The sequence below is a fragment of the Pelodiscus sinensis genome, chromosome 18, assembly GCF_052426305.1.
Source record: "Pelodiscus sinensis isolate ZL-2025 chromosome 18, ASM5242630v1, whole genome shotgun sequence".
Classification (NCBI taxonomy): Eukaryota; Metazoa; Chordata; order Testudines; family Trionychidae; genus Pelodiscus; species Pelodiscus sinensis.
Window position 1 is genome coordinate 9,379,494 of NC_143069.1, and position 9,075 is coordinate 9,388,568.

Here is a 9,075-nt window from a genome sequence, read left to right on the forward strand (position 1 = left end):
GGTCTTGAGTTTTCCCTGAGTGCCTGCCCAGCCAGAGGGAGGAGGTGGGGATGGGTGGGGAGGGGAGAGAAGGAGCCAGACAGCCAGGCTGTTAATGAGCTGAATCATCTGACCAGGGGCTGGTTCGCTGCACAGCACCAGGAGTGGGATTCACCCTGCCTGGGGCATATGCAGGAACTGCACTGCTGGACCAGCATGGGGAGTGGTAGACACCCCCCCCCACACACACACACCACCCCCATTATCAATTACAGGACCCCTCCCATTGGTGGGTAGACAGCAGATGAGCAAGGATCCAACCAGCATTAGGACCCATCAGTACTCATGGGAGGGAATAAGGAAAATATGGGACAATTTGCCCATTTTTTTAAAGTAGGGACACCTACTGAAGGGCTTAACTATGGGACTGTCTCTAAACATGGGACACCTGGTCACCCTACCACATGTACCTTGCCCTCCCTGCCCCCCTCTCCTCCTTTTCCACCTTTGAAGGGGGAGGGGAAACATCTGCATCTCTGCACTCCTCCCCAGCCTAGTGGAAAAGGGAAAATGGAGGGCAAAGAGGGAGACAGGAACAGATCCTTCGTGAGCTTCTGGGCATCTTTTACTCCTTCCATCTTCCATCTGTCTTGTGAGAACAGTGTTGGATGCACCATCTCCTCTATCCTCTACACAAACCTGCTCTAACTCCTGCCCTCAACATGGGGAAGTGAAAGGGGGTTTCCCCAAGGCAGGAATCCTAGAGTTAGGTTTCTACAAGAGACCACATGCTCATGAGTGGCTGAGGCCTGCAGGAGATGCTGGGCAAAGAAAATCCTGGGGAGATCTTTCTGGAGATGCCTGGAGTCTGGAATAACACTGGCTGAGTTATCCATATCCGAAAGAACTAGGCACCTACAAGACAGCTGGGGGCTTTGTGCCTTGGGATGGACTGGGGAGTTACAGACTTCTAAGCCTTACAGCATTATATTACCAGGCTATCTGGTTGAAAGGAACATTACAAAGAGATGATTAAAACACCTAGAACATCATGCTATGACAGAGGCTAACCAACATGGTTTTGATATCCACACTGAAGAGGTTTTTCGGAAAAACGACCGTTTTTCTGAAAAAACTTCGCTTATATCCAGACTGCAATTGCGTTCTTTTGAAAAAAAATTGAAAGAGCAGAGTGGTTTTTCTTAAATTGTTAAACCTCTTTCTATGAAGAAGAAGCCATTTTCTGAAAGGGCTCTTTTGGAAAAAGGCATATGTGGAAGTGGAAGGGGGAGTCCTTTTGGAAAAAGAGGAAAGAGGAAAAAGGACAGGTGCCCTGGTGGCCACACTGTCCGTGGTAATCACAGCTTACATATGAAAGAGTGTCCAGTGAATGTGAATTCCCTCTTTTGAAGAAACAGATTGCTTTTTCAATGTGCTTTTGCTGTGTAAACTATCTCTTTTGGAAGAAGTTTTTTTGGAAGATCTCTTCCTGAAAAGTTTCTTCCGGAAGAAGCCTGTAGTCTAGACATAGCCTTAAGCAGTGTTTCTGTAACTGGCTGCTCCAGTTTGTTTATTTACCGGCACTGTGGCCACGGAGCCCCATTGGCTCTGTTTCATACTTTACAGCCAAGGAGAGCTCTTGTGCAATAGGGGGTTTTTGCACAAAGAGGAACCATCTACACAGCTCCTTTTTGCGCAAAAACCTCTTGTGTAAAAATGCCCCCTAATTAATTATGGAAATTAAGTACTGTGATATGCTAATCTGCACTTCATTTGCATAGGCTTTTGCACAAGAGAAGTACAGTATAGATGTAGCCTCTGTGTCCACATTTTTTAGTGTTGAAAATTATTTATCTTATATGAAGAAATTACAGGACTCCTGTATATGATAAATGAACTGGAATAGGGGGTAAACAGTGAAGGGGTAAAGTTTGCAGATGATACAAAATTACTCAAGATAATTAAGTCCAAAGCAGACTATTCAGAGTTACAAAGGAATCCCACAGTACAGGGCGAGTAGGCAATAAAATGACAGGCGAAATGCATTGTTAATAAATTTAATATTATATATTTTGGAAAATAGAACCCCAGTTCTACATACACAATGGAAAGAGCTAAATTAGCTGTTACCACTTAAGAAAGATTTCTTGGAAACATCATGGATAACCCTCTAAAAATGTCTGCTCAATTGCAGGGGCATAATAAAAATCATGTTATGATTCATAAGAATGGAATGAACCATTAGGAAAGGCATAGATCAGCCAATCAAATTAATAGGCAAGACTACCTAAAGTGGAAAATTACTTGTGGTACTGAGTGAGCCATTCCTATTTAGTCTCTTTCTTATGGTGTCAGATTTGCATGTGAATTCCAGCTCAACAGTTTCATCTTTTATCCTGTTTTTGAAAGGGACTGAGGTGCCTGTTTGTTAAACTGTGAGTTCAAAATAGGTCTGGAATGATAGCGAGGCTAGTGATGCCTAGTTCCAAGAGACAGAATTTGGCCAGTAATCCTGAGTGGAGGGAGGTTCCTCTTTCCAGGCCATAGTCAGGCTTCTAATTCTATTTGGGTGTCTGGCTAAATTGGAGGGGTTCAGAGAATAGTCCCAAGAACGATTAAAAGGATTGAAACTCCTGCCTTATAGCAAGAGACCCCATCAGCTCAATTTATTTGGTTTAACAAAGAGGGGATTATGGGATGATTTATTTACAGTCTATAAATACCAAGAGCAGCCTGCAGTGGATTCCCCATCACTGACAGTTTTATTGTCAAGATTAGATGTTTTCTTCTCCACCCTGTTCTCCCTAGAGTTGTCAAATCTCCCAGAGCGGATGGACAGATGCCATTGCCACAAATGGCATCTGATCCATCCGGTCCAGAAGAGTTGGCAACCCTACTTCTGCTGTGCTTTGGGGAAGGGTCTCCTGTCCCGTCTTCCCTCTCACCACAGGAATGGGGTTTAACCTCACTTCCACTTTGCTGAGGCAGGGCCAGGGGCAGTGCCAGGTGCCCTGCAGTGAGATATTCAGAGCAGCTCTGCAGCTTGCCCTGCTGGCCAGGATGTCAGAGGGTCCCCAGCTCCATGCTGGGAGAAGGGCCAGGTAGCCTGGGGAGGTGCTGCCCCCATAGCCTCCATCTAGTGACAGAGCTGGCTCCCCCAGAGTTTCATCTCCCCAGTGGGAGCCAGATGGAATCTCCCATGTCAGAGTCCCCATTTTGCTGAGGCAGCAGCAGTTAGGCTGAGCCCCTCCCCGCTCTGCTTCTCAAATGCCGCTATCTCCTCTCCCCCAGAGAGCCTTCCCAATCTGGCCCTGCAGGCTGCTCTGGGAACTCACACCTGGCACAGCCCATAGCAGCTCCCATTCTGTTTGTTTGCTCTGTGCTTCATAAAGCTCCATTCTTTCCTCCCCCAGGGTATGTCTACACTACCCTCCTAGTTCGAACTAGGAGGGTAATGTATGCATACCGCACTTGCTAATGAAGCCCGGGATTTGAATTTCCCGGGCTTCATTAGCATAAGCGGGGAGCCGCCATTTTTAAATCCCCGCTGCTTCGAACCCCGTGTAGCGCGGCTACACGGGGCTCGAACCAGGTAGTTCGGACTAGGGTGCCTATTCCGAACTACCGGTACACCTCGTTTCATGAGGAGTAACGGTAGTTCGGAATAGGACCCTAGTCCGAACTACCTAGTTCGAGCCCCGTGTAGCCACGCTACACGGGGTTCGAAGCAGTGGGGATTTAAAAATGGCGGCTCCCCGCTTATGCTAATGAAGCCCGGGAAATTCAAATCCCGGGCTTCATTAGCAAGTGCGGTATGCATACATTACCCCGCTAGTTCGAACTAGCGGGGTAGTGTAGACATACCCTCAGTTATTCTCCCACCTTTTTATATCTTTGTTCCATTTTCCTGCCTTTCACGTGCCCCATATTTGAAAAGTCATAAACTAAAGTTCCCCAGGTTTCAGGCACATTTGGGCTATGTCTACACTATGGGGCTTTATCAGAAAAACGTATGCAAACTGCGCTCTGCAATTTGCGTTCCATTTTCCAATAGTTTTTTCAGAAGAGGCTTTTCCAAAATTGGGCCGTCTACACTGATCGAAATTTCAGAAAAAAAGTCCCTTGTGGGAGGAGGAAGACAGGGCTTCTGAAAGAGCAAGTCTGCTCTTCCACACACACGCACACAAAAACCAAAAGAGCAGACATGTTCCCTGGACATGGCAGAGTTTTTCCGGGATACTTCCGGTATCCCGGAAAAAACCCATAGTCTAGACATAGCCATTGTATCAACACTTTTTAGTTTTGGAAATTATTTATCTTATGTGAAAAAATTACAATCGTCAAGGTTGCTGAAGAGCTGCCCCCTTGTGCATCCATCCTGTGCTGTACTCCGGACAGGGCTCCTGTGCATGACAAATTAACTGGAAAAAGGCATAAACAATGAAGAGGTAAGGTTTGCAGATAATACAAAATAAGTCCAAAGCAGACTATGCAGAATTACAAAGGGATCTCACAACACTGGGTGTCTGGGCAATAAATAAATAAATAAATAAAAATAACAATAAAAATAAAAACAAATGGCAGATGAAATTCAGTGTTAATAAATTCAAAATAATGTATATTGGAAAATATAATCCCAACTCTACATACAAAATGGTAGGAATCAATTAATCTCTCTGAAAATATATGCTCAATAGCAGGGGCATTATAAAAAACCCACACATGTTATGAACTATAAAAATGTTCTGAATCATTAGGAAAGGCATAGATCACCCAATCAAATTAATAGGTAGCAAATTTTAAAAAAATGAAAGGAAGTATTTCTGCTCACAAAACTCATGCAACTCATTATTCGGGGATGTTGTGAAGACTTAGATAAATTCATGGAAGACAGGTCTGTCAACGACTATTATCCAAGATGGTCAAAGAGACAGCCGCATGCTCTGGGTGTCCTGACTGCCAGGTGCCGGACTTGGATGATGCAGGATCCTTCACTTGATAATTGCCCATATCTGTTTATTCCCTTTGAAGCATTTGGCTTTGGCCATTGTTGGAAGGCCAGATAGTCATCTAGATGGATCATTGGTCTGACCCATTATGACTGTTCTTATATTCTTACAGAATAAAGAGTAAATGATCACACTTCATTGACAATTATATCACAACACACACAAGCACGTGAAAGGAGGGGGAGTTAAGGTTGCTCAGGCAACTGTATGTCTTCCATTTCTAATTTAGGAGTGCTTAAATTTGCAATTTAAATAATGTTATTTTAATGCATAGAGTGTTTTGTATGTAGTGTTAATACTTTTGTAAATAATTTCATAACTGTTAATAAAAGGGAAATGAAACAAATGCTACTATTTACAACTATACTAACCAACTATCCTGAATAGAATTAAATCTTCTACCTCCAGTATCAATCTAATCAGCTGATTTTAATTAATAAGTGAGGAAAGGTCTTGTAGTGGGCCAACTTCTGTTGGTGGGAGACAGCACAGGTGTGTACTAAGTGTGGTTCAACCCTATCCCCAACATCTGCCCTTTTTGCAGTATGGGATATGTGTGGCTTGAGTGTGCTGGGTTCTGGCTCCTACTATATGACCTTTTGTGTTTGGGGATGCAATTTCCCCCTCACCTTATACATACTCTCCATATCCATGGCCCTACAAAATCAGGGGGCCTTCTTGTCAACCTCCAAGCCCCGGCCAAAATGGCCGTCCAGAATACCAGGGAGAGGAAGTTGGCTGGATGGGTCTTCTGTGATCGTGAGGCCTATTTCTGCTCCACACTCCATTCACACATCCAGGCAGAGTTCCTCTAGGTGATGTCTGCTGGCTCCCTTCATGCCTCATGGATCATCCTCAAAGGCGGGGGTGGAGTCCTTTAATACAGCAACCAGGCATTGCCAGGGCAGCATTACTGATGTTGTTTTGACTATATAGTATGGACCTTGATTTTTTAGATATTACCATTCAGTTACAATATTGGCAGGCCGCCAAAACGTTCCCGAGAAACACAAGTGAAATGCAAAAACAACAAGGAGTCTGGGGGCACCTTAAAGAATAATAATGCGTAAGCTTTCCTGAGCAACAACACACTTTATCAAATTCATGAAGTGAAAGACAAAGGAAACAGGTAGAAGGAAAAACCAGAGATGGGAGTGTTACATCCGAGTTAATTCAGTCAGGGCAGATGTGGTTAAGAAGGTGAGAATATCTAAAGTGAAAAATTACTTGTGTGAGCCATTCCCTCTTCCTACCGAGACGCATTCTGATTAGGGTCTTATTTGCATATGAATTACAACTCAGCAGTTTCAAGTTGCAGACTGTTTTTGAAGGTATTTTGCTTGAAGATGGCAACTTTCGAGTCTGTAATTGTGTGTCCAAGGAGATTAAAATGTTCTTTCACTGATTTTTGTATGTTACCATTCTTGATGTCTGATTTGTGTCTATTTATTCTGTTGTACAGAGATAGACCAGTTTGTCCAATGTACATGGGAGAGGGGCATTGCTGGCACATGATAGCATATATATCAGTGTTTCCCAAATGGTGTTCTGTGGAGCCCTGGGATTCCACAAAGTGAAAATAAGGGGTCCACAAGAAAATTCCATTACAATAGCGTTTTATAATTTTTTTAAAAAATACTAATTAATATTTAAGCATTTATGAATTTTATATATAATGCATATTAGTTTCTGAGCTTTATTTTTTGTACACATTAACTGTGATTTTTGTGTTTAAATCTGTGCAATTAAACTAAATGTTGATCTCATGACCTTGTTAAGCATTTGTTTATTATTATCCTTACTTATCTGTGGTCTCCTTTTTCAGCTCCATATATAAGACTGTTATTAGGGCTTCCGCAAAATTCTTTCGAGTCTAAAAGGGTTCCATGGCCAAATAAAATCTAGATCATTAAAAGATGTGCACGTGAATGAGTCTGATGGTATGGCTGATGTGGTCTGGTACTATGATGGTGTCACTAGGGTAGAGGTGTGGACAGAGATGGCAACAGTGGTTTGTTGCAGGGATTGGTTCCTGGGTTAGTATTTTGTTGAGGGGTGTGTGGTTGGGTGTATGTTTTTCAGGTTGGGGGGCTCTCTGTAAGTGAGGACTGGACTGCCTTACAAGACTTCATCTAGGATAGGTTGTAGGCCAGGGTTGGCAACCTATAGATTACTAGGGAGCTAGATATGTATCTTATGGAGTCCCAGCTCAGCTCCCCCTTGCTCATCCTGCAGCAGGGTGCCAGCGCTGGAGCGACACACCGCAAGCCTGAAAAACCAGTGCTGGCTTCCTGCGGCAGGAGGGGAGAGAAAGTCCCAAGACTCCCCACCGGCTCCAGCGTGAAGGGAACAAGCAGAGCTAAACATGGCTTGGCACGACAGTGTTTTCCTTCCCCCAGAGAGGGGGAAACCAGGAACCAAAAATGGCTCCATTCTCTGCCCATTTTCTTCCCCTCAGAAACCCTTCCTGGAGGCTTCCCCCCATGAAAGGGAGCAATGGGAGGCATATTACATGATAACTGCCATCCAGTGAGAAAACAAGTGTCTCTCCACAGTGTCTCATGTCCATACCCTCACCCCCTCACTCACCCGACAGCCACACACTTTGCCCCTGTCCTGACACCCCTGCCCATATACTCCCTGTCCCCTGCCCTGACACCACCTGCCCCCAGCCCCAACACCCCCTGCTCAGAGAGCACCTGCCCTCTGACCCCTGACCAGACAGCACCTGTCCTCTGCCACTTGGCCACACACCCTACTTCTCACCCAGACCTTACACCCTTACCCCTCCTCCCGTCCAGCTCCTGTACTTCCATCCCTATCCCACTCACCCCAGAGCTTAGGGGGCTCCACAAAATCAACTAACCCTGGTACCCCAGAAGAGTAAATCTGACCTGAATCCTTGAACCCCTGCCTCTCTCCCTGCTATAGGGCTGGAGCTCCAGGGAAGTGATGTGTTTCAGTTGGGGGTCACATCAGTGAGGGTTGGTGGTTCCCAACTAATTTTTCTGAGTGTCAATGACCCCCAACCTCAAAAAGGTTCCCCACTCCTCCCATAAATAAAGGTGATGTTGAAACCTTTTGTGTTGGACATAATATTTTAGGGTATATCTACACTACAAAGTTAATTCGAACTAACGGCTGTTAGTTCGAATTAACTTTGATAGGCGCTAAACATACAAACCGCTAGTTCAAACTTAATTTGAACTAGCGGAGCGCTTAATTCGAACTAGGTAAACCTCATTCTACGAGGACTAACACCTAGTTCCAATTAACTAGTTCGAATTAAGGGCTGTGTAGCCACTTAATTCGAACTAGTGGGAGGCTAGCCCTCCCCAGGTTTCCCTGGTGGCCACTCTGGGCACCACCAGGGAAACTCTTCTGCCCCCCTCCTGGCCCCAGAGCCCTTAAAGGGGCATGGACTGGCTACGGTGCCCGTGCCAGGTGCAAGCCTGCCAGCACCCAGCCAGCAGACCCTGCACCTGGCACGGCTCGAGCCAGCCACCCGCTGCCACCCAGGCCTCTGCCTCTTCCCGGGACCAGGCTGGCGGCTCCCGGGAGCCTGCCCAGGTCCACAAGAGGTGGGCACCCGCCTGGTCTAGTGCAGACATTGTGGACCTCATCCACGACCTCCGCACTAGGCACAGGAAAGTGGCCGTCTAGGGCAGGATAGCTGCAAGCCTGGCCACCCAGGAGCAGGTGTGCATGAAAATCAAGGTGGTCCACTGAGACCCCCGACCCTGAGCCCTGAGCTTAGAATGGCCGTACTGGGTCAGACCAAAGGTCCATCTAGCCCAGTAGCCTGTCTGCTGACAGCGGCCAACACTATGTACCCTGGAGGGGATGGTCCGAAGACAATGACCAAGCCATTTGTCTCGTGCCATCCATCTCCAGCCTTCCACAAACAGAGGCCAGGGACACCATTCCTACCCCCTGGCTAATACCACTCCATGGACCCAACCTCCATGACTTTATCTCACTTCTCTTTAAACTCTGTTCTAGTTCTAGCCTTCACAGCCTCCTGCAGCAAGGAGTTCCACAGGTTGACTATTTGCTTTGTGAAGAAGAACTTTCTGTTGTTAGTTTG